The following is a 12,764-nucleotide window of genomic DNA, read 5'->3' as shown; positions in this document are numbered from 1 at the left end:
CTGCAGTCTTTGGACCTCTGGATATCTACTGCTACTTTGGTGTCAAGCTTCAGCGCCAACTGCCCAATTGTAGTTCCCTCACCTTGATACTGGCATCTAAGAGAGAGCATGTGGCAAGGTTTGAAGAGATCATTGAAGGTGCAGATCTGTTTACCTATGCCCTTGAGAGCTGCGGGACTGCACCGACATTTTTTATGGCCCATGACAAGGAGTTGCTGATCTGGTTCCTGTACATACGGATGCCAGTGGTTTAGACATCTCTCCTGAATGATCTCCATGTTTGGCAATATAGGATCCTTCTGCCTCATCTTCAAGTGAACACATTTCCCCCTTTCCCCTTATATTCTCAACACAGCAAGGGCCAGGCATCCATAGGGAAGACAGCAACAGGTGAGGTGCTACTTCTCTGCTGCAAAGAAGAGAGACGTGCAGAGAGTCAATGCTGCTATCCCCTCAGAGCCCTCCTCCTCTTTCATCAAAAGCCCTTTAATTTCTCCTTCCACCACTCATGCCCTGTGCGTGAGCGACTGAGCCTGTCATATCTGGAGTCGATCTACATCACCGCAGAGGCTATCACCTTGCAGGTCCTTTCACTGCATTGATTCCTCCTTTTTCAGCTCTGCCCTCCAGATAGGCCCTCTTGCCCTGTCCCCCCTCCTCCGGGCACCTGTCTGCTAGAGGGTTGCCTCGCAACTTTTAATGGATTGTGCCTTCCCACAGATTCATCTTAATATCTATTCACCAGCTTTGCAGCTCTCTGAAACTTTTTCCCAGCAGCGGGGCGTTGTGAGCACTGGTATTGAGTCGTTTTCGGGACCTTCGCCTTAGAGAAATCCTCTGGCCCAGTTAGTTATTTTTCTTTTTGAAAATGATATCAAATTTTTGTAGATTTTGCCAACAGGTCTACTCCGAAACCCTCCGGTAAAAAACAAAAATGCCCTGATTGCAGTGCAAAAATGTCGCTCAGCTATCCTCAGTTACTGTGGTGCCTTGTTACTGACCACGTTGTAGCGGATTGTGGCTCGTGTAAAGTTTTGACACCAAAAGCCTTAAAGGAGGAAGCCTCCAAAATGGCCCTAAGTCACTCGTCTTCGAAGTCCCTAAGTGCGACACCCACGAAGATACGAGCAACGAAAATAGCTCTGCAGCCGAGAAAGAAAGAAAACATTGCAAAAAAAGTAAGAGGTCTCACTCATGGAGCGACTCAGTCCTTTTTCCTCTTCCTCATCGAAGAAGAGGAGGAGGAGGAGGAGGAGGAGGCATTTGTCGACACTCATCCCCAGAGAGACAGGTACATTTCCTGTCTAAATCCGCCTCAGCGAGAAAATGGGAAGAGTTTTGCATCAAATAATGCAGGTATTTGAGAAACAAATCTGGCCCGGTCCGTTCTTTCTCCGGGAAGAGGACCGTGGTACCCAGCAAGGATGACAGGGACTCGTCTCGCCAACCACCTTGTCCTCCTAAGTGCCCGAGACTGGTGACACACTCGATTTGAGGTCTGTTGACACCATTGGTGGCTGATGCGTTCTTTGTTGCATTAACGCCAAAACAGGATTCGTCGAAGAGCCCTCGAGTAGATTTAGTCCAAAATTGAGGAGGGATTTTTTTGCCCTCTTTTTTATTTATTTTTTTGAACATTTTCGATCGGGATTATGACTGGATTCCCTTCCGGCTTGAGCCCATGGGTCTTCCTCAAAATCCTGAAGGTTTTCAGGATTAGGAAAAAAGGCTAATGGATTTAGCCTCTGCCCTGCAGCATGCAAGTGGCCTGGACACCTCTCCTGAGGTGGAATTCCCACAGGGAGATTCTAGACCCCATTCTAACATGGCTTGTAGTAGAATGATGGCTAAGGTAACGGATGCCCAAGTTGGGGCCCCCCCACTTCCTGAAATTCCTGAATGTGACATGACTGATATTCTGCACAAGGGCTCAACCGTGGAACCATTTCTTCCTCTACATAATGCCATAAGAAATCCACTCATGAAGTTGTGGACGACTCCTTGCTCGGGGCCTGTAGTCGACAAAGATTTTATCAAAAAGTACAGCCCAGCCTCATTAGATCTGGAATTTCTCACCGGACATCCAGAACATGACAGTATGGTGTTGCAGGCTGCGACTGTGGGTAATAAGGCTAGTGCCTAGACATCTTTACCCACTGACAGGGATGATGAGCATTATGACTTTAGCAAAAAAGGTTTTTGCCTCTGGCACTATGGCACTAAAAGCAGTATATGCTTCTTGTGCATTGTCAAAGTATACGCATACCTTATCGTCTACGATTCAACCCTGAAGGTGAAATGAAAGGTTTCCTTAATATAGTTACAGATGGAAACGAAGCCATGCACCAGTCCCTCCAATCGGGATTCGATACAGCCGATTGTGTGAAGAGATCTATGGCAGCAAATTCAGTCATGCAAAGATTTGTCTGGCTCAGAGTCTGGGGTTGTGCAAGAGGTCAAAGCTAACCTTCTTGACATGCCTTTTGACGGCACTCGCCTCATTGACCAAAAGAGAAACTGCCTTGAGAAGCTGCAGGCTTCCAAGGATACAGCAAAGACCTTAGGTGCAGCGATTAAGCATTCTGTTCAACCCTCCACTCAATGGAAAGGCAACCCTTTTTGTTAATAGAACTATGAACAAAAAGGTTAACAGCCCGCCGCCCATCAAGGTCAGGGACACTTCTCTCAACCTACTATAGGTAGAGGACTTAAGACACAGACCGCCTCTGCGTCTGTCCCCTCCAGTGCAAGCCCTGCCACAAAAGCTATTTAAGGACTTATGCTACACGACACCATTAGGGGGGCATCTGTCACACCATTCGCAAGAATGGCACACCATTACTTCGACGCATGGGCTCTTCTGGTAGTCTCCAAGGATTACTGCCTCACATTTTTAAAGGGCCTTCTGGATTTACCCCTTCTGGCCCAACCATCTCCTGTTCCGGACACACTGTTCCTGCAAGAGGTTTCCTCTCTTTTGGAGAAGGGAGCCATAGAGTTGGTACCTATACAAAAAAAGCAACAGGGGGGTGGTACTCTCATACATTTATGGTCTCAAAGTATGCAACCCATCTTGGACCTGAGGCACTTGAACACGTTTCTCAGAAAAGACTTCAAGATGTTAAATGGATTTTTCAGATCCTCCAGGCTCTTGAAATCGAGGATTGGTTGGTGTCACTCTACCTACGGGAAGCTTACTTCCATGTGCCGATCCATTAAAAGCACAGCAAGTACCTGAGTTCGTTATAGGCAACACTCACTATCAGTTTAGAGTTTTGCCTTTCGGGCTTACCGCCGAACCATGGGTCTTCACCAAGCTGTTAGCAGGGGTGGCAGCCAGTCTCAGGAAAGAGAGGATTCACGTCTTTCCCTACCCTGACAATTGGTTAATCGGCGCATGGTCTCGGGGTCAAGCCCTGGATCATCTCAATTGCACCTACCATCTCCTCACAATCTGGGTTTCTCCCTCAATTTACAGCTGACACCTTCTGAAACGCTCCAATTCATCGGAGCAGTCCTGTATTCTCCCTCGGGCAATGCTTTCCCTCCTGAGGAGAGGGCTCTACACATTCTGCATATGGCCACCAAATTTCATAATGCTGTATACCTGCCACTCCTAGACTTTCTACGGTTGCTCGGCCTCATGGCATCCTACATCTTCCTGGTGCCGGAGGCTCTATTGAGCTCTCGGGTCTCAATGGTTGTAGTTTGCTGGCAGTATGACGGATTTGACTCATGTTCTGAGCAAAGTCGCTCAGGATCGCCTGTGAAGGACTTTCACAGATAAAGTGATTGTGGGAGAACCGTTTTGGCAACCGTGGCCAGAAGCGACCGTAGTGACGGACGCATCTCTGAAAGGCTGGGGCATGCACTTGAAAAAGTTGACTGTGAGCGGATTGTGGTCCTGGCAGAGACAACACTTTAGATAAACTTGTTGGAGCTGAGGATGATCAGACTGGTGCTGATGGCCTTTTTGCCCTCCATCCGGGGGAAGACTGTCCTGATCATGATGAACAACAGTGGCCATGCACTACATCAACAGGATAGGCTGTGTAGAGCCACTCTCCTTGTGCGGAGAGGCAAGGCATCTCTGGTTCTGGGCTTTACAGAAGATCTCCCTGTCAGCAATTCACCTTGCTGGGAAGGTGAATATGATGGTGGATGCCCCGAGCAGGCCCGGCTCTTGTCTCGCACGAATGGGAGTTGTGACAGGAAGTTCTGATACAGTTCCCCAACTGGGGAACCCCCCAAATGGATCTGTTCACCTCCAGCATGAACAGGAAGTGCAAACCTTTCTTCTCCAGGTAATGTCCCCAAGAGGAGCGATGGGGGATACTTTGGTGGTGGACTAGAGCCTCCAGCTCCTGTATGCATTCTACCTGATTCCTGTCATCCCTAAAGTGATCAGGAGGTTGAAGAGGTATGGACCAACCATGATCCTGATTGCCCTGGACTGGGCCAGGAGGTTGTGGTACCCGGACCTTCTGGATGTGGCCATCTGTCCTCCACATAGTCTTCCCCGGAGGCCAGACCTTCTCTCTCAGGAGAGTGGGCTGGTTCTTTACCAGAGCGCGTACAAGCTCAACCTGCATGCCTAGTTTTTGAAAGGCTAAGGTACAGGAATGGGGACCTTCCTTAAGACGTGATGGAGGTGTTGCTTTCAGCCTGAAGGCCAGCAGTAAAAGCTCTATACCGCTGCTATTGGAAGACATTCTGCAGCTGGTGCAGAGCCCAGGATGTGGATCCTTTTTATGTGACAACTCAAAGGTGTTGTCTTCCCTTCATTTGGCATGATAAGGCCTTCAATAGCCATCAAGAGCTATTTAGCAGCGCTATGCATTTGTAAGCACATGCCAGAACAAGGATCATACTTTCTGGTGAAGTTTTTAAATAGCCTAACACCTTCCCTCTGACACTCTTTGTGGTACCGGCATGGGATCTAAAGTTAGTGTTAAGTTTTCTCATGGCTTCCCCATTTGAGCCATTACATTTGTGTCCTCTGAGGCTACTATCTTGGAAGATTACCTTTTTGGTCGCGATTTCCTCAGCCTGGAGGGAGCGAATTGCAGGCCCTGTCCTGTAAACTACCTTTTTGCAATCTTTTCCAATGGCAAGGTGACTCTCAGGGTGCGCCCCTCATTCCTTCCGAAGTTCATAACAGTTTCACCTGTCGCAGAAAATTTGTTTGCCAGCCTTCTATCCACCTCCTCATCCATCCAAGAAGGAAGAAAGGCTGCATAGTCTTGACCCCAAGAGGGCTCTGAGTTTCTACATCATCATGGCAAGACAATTCAGGCTGCACAATCAGCTATTCATTGAATATACTGGCCCAAAAACGGGTAAAGGAATAACTAAGCAAACCATCTGTAGATGGATAGTGCTTTGTGTGTCTGAATGCCACACCAGAGTCAGTAAGGAAATCCCTGAAGGCCTTAAAGCACATTGCAGTAGAGGTGTTTGGACGCTACCTCTGTTCTCTAAAGATGGGTGCCTGTAAAAGATATGTCGGGCAGCAACCCGTTCATCCATACACACGTTTGCAAAACACTACTGCCTGGACATAGTATCTGCAAATGAGTCTCGTTTTGGCAGGGTTGTCCTACAACACGTGGTGATGCAATCGCTATGGAGTTGGCTCCTTTCCTCCACTGTAAAGGCCTTACTGCTATGGGAGTCTTTTTAACTTGAGGAATCCGTGGGTGGATACATTCGATTAGGAGAACAAATTACTTACGGCAGGTAATGTCTTTCTACTAGATGTTCCTCCCACTGATTCCTCATCCCCCTCCCAGCCTACCCCGTGGTTATGGAGCTCTCTGCAATTATACAATGCATCTCCTTTAATACTTCAATAGTACTTTTGTCTCCACTCCCTAACACAGCTGTGCAAGGAGAAATGAGTGACTACTGATGTCACCTTGTGCTGAGCGTGCAATTTGGACCCTCATAGGCATTGCGTCCGTTCACAAAGAAAATTCCACCACGGCCATTGTTGCCGGTGCACATGATGCCCCCTGCTAGAAAAATGTTTCAGAGCGCTGCAAAGCAGGAGAATGATGTTTAAGGTGAGTAATCCGTGGGAGGAACATCAAGTAGAAAAGAAAATGACCAGATGTAAGTAATTTGTTCTTCTGTCCGATGCTGCCATAGAACTAGTGCCTCCATCAGAGCTAAGTGTTGGTCCCCATCTATTTTCTGGTGACAAAGGACAGCATTCTGAAACCCATTCTGAATTAGAGACTGCTGAACTTGCACCTGTGCAAGCACAAGTTTAAGGAGGTGACCCTGGCCCAAATACTGTAGGCTCTGAGCCTAGAGTACTTTGTCATATCTCTGATCCTTTGTAACGCCTCTTTTCATGTTCCTATCCACCTGAACAACTGATGGTACACAGGTTTTGTAGTGTGGGGTACCCACTAACATTATGTAGTCTTGCCCTTGGTTTCTCCCAACTTCAGAAAGTCCAGCACTAATCTAACAGAGATTCTTGGAGCTGCTCTCTAGACCAGTTTGGAAAGTTTTTTTCTCCCAATGAGCATGTTGCAAATATTTCTCATTTGGTACAACTTTTTCAGTCTGGGTCCAGAAGCCAGAATTGGTCTTTCTAATGAATTCCTTTCTTCCACAGATTCCTAATCCATAATATTCCTTTTGCAGCACAGCTGATTTTTTTAAACTTCTGCATCAAGGGGCGAAGCGCAACTCTTCTGCCCAACATCTCTACGCGCCCTGTGCGAGATGGGTCTGGGTCAATATATATTGAAGCATCGTACCCTGTGACCTCAGTTGTATTACCACACACTGTATACGCTTTGCAAACACTACTTTAACATTTTAAAATTATTCAAAGCTATGCCCAATCCTTCCGAAGCCTCTGGGTTCAAGACCTGCGCGGATCGTGTCCGACTGGTGTCTGTGTCAGATGTACACAGGATCTGTCTTTACTGCCTGGGCAAAGATCACAACACCCAAAACTGCAGGTCAGGCCAGTCCACGCACCAAAGGCTCTATGGGAAAGAGCAGCAAAGAACACCTACATCCACAAGCAGAAGAAAGGTACAGTTGTGTGGTCTGGCATGCAACGTCAATCCGAGGAAAGGTCGCCCCAGCGCGATGAGGAGGAGGAAAAGGAGGACCACAAAAGGTTTATTCTGCCGAGCAGGTCTTTGCACCGGCATTTTTCTTCATCTAAGAAACCGTCACCACTCCAGGTAATCCCTGAAGGCGGCAGCTCTGGTAACTTTTCTCATCCAATCCTCCACTCTGGAGAACTGGGAAACGTTTTGCCAAAAGATGCTCAACATCTTTGGCCAGTTAGCAGCATCTTTAGCCTATGCGCTGCAAGTACCTTCAGCACCAGTGGGGGCCCAATTGTCAGGATTAGTCAGGCAAGTACAAAGGCAGCGAATATGGCAAGGGAAATGTGCACACAGGAACAACGACTCATGTATGCTAGAACCCAGGAGTGCAAATAGTGTGACATCAAAACCAATATATGAAAAGGGATGTGGGGTAAGCACCTGACCGCGAGGAAAGTCGGCAAGCGCCTTACCCCCAATTGCTGTTACAGGTACTGACAGCGCTAAACCCACGTGGAGGGCAAGCAATGACAGGATCTGTGAACTAACACGCTTGATGGTATTAAATAAGGGAACTAAAGAACTGTACTCACGAGGACGAGATAAACCTCTTGAATGTCAGCTAGCCCACGAATCCTGTTGATGAAACTGGGACCCCGAAAGGCTAGAACAGCAATGGGAGGAAAACTAAATACCTAAGTTGGAATAGTGATTACAAATTAGTGAGGAAAACATAAGCATTCACACAGGAGCTAGCTACAACCGCACGCCACACCTAATAATCAAATGGGAAATAAATGCAGAAGTGCAATGGAAAACATGGAATGGATCCCAATAGAAAGTAAGGATCAGGAGCAGGGAAAAACGAAATAACCAATGCAAACTTCTCCCTACCCCTCCAAGGAAAAGACAGGAAGCTAATCTAAGAGGAAGGCTAAGGCATACGGGTTTACAGCAGCAAAGGACAGAGTCAAAGAAATATAGAACACAGACAAACTGGGCTGCATCTAAAAGGGGAAAGCACTGAGAAATGCTACCTGCAAACAGAGGAAGACAAAAAGGGAATCAAGGGAGCAGAAATCAATTAGCGCATGAATCCGAGATTCAGGGCGGAGGAACAAGAAAACAGGAACTAGGTACAAAGGCAAGGAACAAGGAATAAGGGTCTAGTCACAACAGGAACACTGCAAACGATGACCAGCGCTGGACTGAAGTAAGACTGAGGCTTTTAAAGCTGCTTAACGAGCACATGCCTCAGGTGTGCTGATTGCTGCACTTGCAGCCACAGCTGTTGCCTATCCTCCACCCAACCTTGTCCTGCAAGGGTGGAGGTGGAGCAGTGGGCCAGGCATTCTGGGAAGCATAGTCATTTGGTTAAAGAAGCATGCTGGCTGCCAAAAACCTGGAATGGATCCGGAAGGGAAGTAGCTTGGAAAATAGGGATTTAGCGCTCCCAATTCATCACAGCACTGTAGCATAGGGTTCGGAGGAAAGGTCCAGTAGGGAATAAACCCCAAATCATGCCCCCAAGTGGTGGGAACGGGAGCGAAGGGAGCGAGTCGTGACACCAATGTGTCTTTCAAGATCTGCAGGAGATCCATGGAGGACCACTCCTGCACGCCTAAGGGCTTGTGCCTTGCCTCGAAAGATGGTATGCCTCCCTTGCCCCATCTGACTCTGCCTTCAGTCGTCGAGGCATCGGTGCCGGTTCTGACCTAGTCTGTATCGACCTGCGTCATGTAAGACAGAGCACCTTTGGAATATTCTCCTCTCCCCATAAAACCCTTTGTCATAGATGAGCCAGATCTAGGACGAAGAGACATCTAAGAACTGGCAGCCGGTCTTCAAGAGGCTAGTGGTGTAGACACCTACCCTGAGCTGGATATTCTCCCTCCCAGCCCATGCCACTCAAGGTATTCCTCAGGAATCATTCCAGAGGCTAATCGCCAAGGTTACTGATACCCTTGGGTTGTTAGTCCATCCAGAACGAAAGTTCAGTTTGGACCGACTGATATTCTGGATGAAGGACCTCAAAGGGAGACTTTGCTGAAGCTACTGTGCTAGAGGTGTGGACCTGCAGTCGACAGGCATCTGCCCCCCCTCAGATCCGACTTTTCTGTCTACTCACACCTCCCAAGAGAGCTTGTTAGTACAGGCAACTACTGCTAACATGAAAATGTCCACCTTTCCTTCTCTCCCACTGACCAAGACTGGAAGCCGGGGGTAAGAAGGTGTTTCACTCGAGCAGACTAGCACTTTGGTGATGCCAAGGGGCCTCAGGGAAACTAAGGCAGGCGCTTCTTGAAATAAAGAAGCAGAGGTGCCCCTAGGGGAGGACTGGCTATGGCCACTGTCCCCTCAGCAACCCAGAGTGCAACACCTCTGGCCCCTGTGGAAGGGGAATATTTCCCTGTTCATCTCAGAATGGTCACTGACCACAGCTGACACTTGGGCATTACAGGTCATTCAACAGGGGTACTGCCTCCTTTTATTCAGTGTCTTCACACTATTTCCCTCACACCAACACCACCCTGCCTCCGGACCCCATTCTCTCTGTAAAAGTCTGTCTGTTTCTTTCAAAGAGCAAGATAGAACTGGTGCCTTGCTCAGAACAAGAATAGGGTTGGTAGTCCACCTATTTTCTTGGTCTAAAGGAGGACAGTGGCTTAGTCCAATACTGGATCTGAGGTTTTTGAATTTTGTACCTATATAAGAACAAATTCAAGATAATGCTAGCTCTGATCCTGAAAGGCCTCTAACCGCAGGACTGGTTCATAGCACTAGACCTTCTTGATGCATACTACCACATTCCCATTCATAGAAAGTACCTAAAGTTTGTTGCAGGTCAACGTCACTACCAGTTCAGAGTGCTGCCGTTCGGTCTTCGGCACCTAGGGTTTTCATGAAACTACTCGCCGTGGTAGCGGCTCATCTCAAAAGGGAGGGCATTCATGTCTTTCTCTACCTGGCTCGTCCAAACTCGCTCCACTGATCAGACACTGGCAAACGTGTTCTGCATGTGCAGCCTGTTGCACAGCTTATGGTTTTTCCTGAACTTCAAAAACTCTACTGTTTAGCTGTCCCAGTCTGATTCATCAGAGCAGTCTTTGACACTTGCCTGGGCAGAGCCTTACCGCCTCAGGAGTGAATAGCAAGCATCTCTCAGATGGTATATGTCCCCCAATCCCAGGGATTCAGACTTCCTGCATCTGCTGGGTTTCATTGGCTCCTGCATTCTGGTGGTCGTTGAAGGTTGGCTGTTCATGAGGTTGCTGCAATGGCTGCTCTGTTGCCAGTGGTCGCAATTCAGGGATGCATTTCAAATCTTCTGCAGGTGTTGAGTCAGGTAGCTCAGGACCAGAGGGACAACCTGCTGAAAGGTGTGTTGTTCAGTCAACCCTGGCATCAGTTTCTGGAAGACATAGATGCATCCTTCACTGGTTGGGGTGCTCACCTGTCAGACTTGACCGTGTGTGGACTGTGGTCTTACTCCCCTGGTTGTCTTCCTCGCCTTCTGATGGTTGTTCCTCCTACAGATTTCTGATCTCCCTCCAAACCTTCCTCTCTGGCAGAGAGCTGGTACGCCTTTCCAGTTCAGATCCCCCTCACTGTTGGAGTGCTAGGCGAAAAAATTGGAACTGTGGTCACTGGTTGCGGCACCTCATTATATACTGGCCCGACTACCTGTCTGCCTCTGGGCGAATAGAGGTGTCGGACGGAGCCAATGTGAAGCCACATTGTGTCCCATGGTGGCATAAATGTTTCTGAAGATCAGCTGCACTGCGCATGGGGTGTCCTAGATGAGCAATCCGTGGGAGGAAACATTCACCAGGAAAAACTTTACCCTCTTCCTGGAACTCATATCCGATTGTAGTTTACTGATGCTGGGGGCAAAATTGCACTTGACATCCATGTTGGAATAGGTGCCCTTTCTGCCATCCAGCGGACCATATTTATAATGAGCTATCATCTGATAGTGCTTCCTATGAAGAACACAATTAAATCTCTCGCTCAGTGCCTGACAATACAAGTATTTCCTCAAAACCTGTGCCATTTCACTAACGTGTTGGATATCATTGTTTGGGTCGTAGGTTTAAAGGACCAATGTTGGGGGGGGGGGGGCACCTAACAGTCCCAAAATACCAAGAGATGTATCATTCCCATCCTGCAATACTTCTTTAATCTGCAAAAGTACTTCCTTTCTCACCCAGATTAATACATCCCTTGCAGATGACGTAAACCAGGGCTGACTATTCTACCGACCCATTTAACTCCGCTTAGCATGCTCCTCTGCTGTTAGTTGCATTTCCTGAAGCAGCACAAGGTCTGAGTTTCCTAGAAATATTACCATATTTAGTCCTCTTCACTCCCCCAGTAATGCCCTTGATGTTCCAGGAAAGTAATCTATCGGCACACATCAGTTGTGTTGAAGATCTATTAGTTATTGTTTAGAAGATGTAACTTTCTGTGGAATCCAAAATGGGTGCTATATGTTGACTGTAATAGGAGAGATAATTATTTCAGTAGAGTAAATGAGCACTGAGGCCCGATTATATAGCCCAATCAGACAGTGACTGCAGTCTAGGTCTGAATGGCCATCGCCCCCTTATTATTCCACAGAGGGCACACTCTGCATCTTGAGACCCTTAGGTTTCAATGCTCTACTCCATATGCATTAGTCTGCACCTAATCCATTTAAAATACAGCCCATATGTAGTGCATGCCAAACAACATATGGGGAGGCCAGAAACTAGGAGTTAACTGCTAGTAGGCCTACTGCACCTCCCACTATATGCACCGGTACTGTGCTCTGCTCCCCAGTGACACCATCTCATGAAATTGTTTGGTATTGCTGCAACTCAAGCTTCTTCAAAGATTGTCATTGGGTTAACTTTTTAACCTATGATGGGCGGGAGGTGCTTGGCAGGTGGTGCTTGGCAGGTGGCTCTGCTTGGTGGGCACATTACACACATGACATCTTTGGGGACCAGGAAGGGCACCAGGGCACAGAGATGGGAGAGGCAGCGATCCGGTGAACACAGAACACGCCTCTGCGTTCTGATTTTCTTGCTAGATCTCTTTCTTACCAGTGCATAATGACCAGTGCTTTCACAAGTATTTCTGGCTTTTCTTTGTGTGTCGTCTCTTGCTGGTTTCGAGTATTTTGAGGGTTTTCTTTCACCTCTGAGTAGATGCCTTGCCGCTTTATTTATTGTGTCAATTGGATCGTTTTTTGCGAGATACCAGGGTACATACCATTGCAATTGTAGAGTTTGGCAAGTACAAGGGCTTGTACCAGTTCTGTTTATGGTTACATAAAGTACTTCTGGTTTATAAACCCCATTTTGTTAGTAACACCAAACCACTATTCTCTGTTCATCTCCTCCCATTATTTAAATCTGTTTATCTACCAATATTGGGATTGGATTTAAGGCACAAAAATGTATTACAGTGGGATGGGATTGCGCAAAGAGAATTTACTTCATCATTGTGCAGATATAAAAAACACAATTGGTAATACAAACAAGCATTTTTGCCATGTGACGTAACCGTATACGTTTTGATTGAACTGCAGGTTTCTAGAACTTATTTTTAAGTCCTATTTAATTGTGTATTTAATGTTCATTCCAAATGCTTACTAGTTGAACAATTTCAAATTGTGAGGTTTTTGTAACAAAACATAAA

The 12,764-nt window shown here is 47.2% G+C and overlaps 1 protein-coding gene across 2 annotated transcripts in view; it reads left to right on the top strand.

Annotated features, from left to right (window-relative positions):
• The window catches only part of ABCC1 (ATP binding cassette subfamily C member 1 (ABCC1 blood group)), a 2,255,476-nt gene that overhangs the window by 1,453,614 nt on the left and 789,098 nt on the right, over positions 1–12,764 (top strand). The window lies entirely within an intron of this gene.

The sequence above is a fragment of the Ambystoma mexicanum genome, chromosome 2q (assembly GCF_040938575.1).
Source record: "Ambystoma mexicanum isolate Mex_15411 chromosome 2q, UKY_AmexF1_1, whole genome shotgun sequence".
In the NCBI taxonomy this organism is placed as follows: Eukaryota; Metazoa; Chordata; class Amphibia; order Caudata; family Ambystomatidae; genus Ambystoma; species Ambystoma mexicanum.
This window is presented reverse-complemented; position numbering and strand designations above follow the sequence as displayed.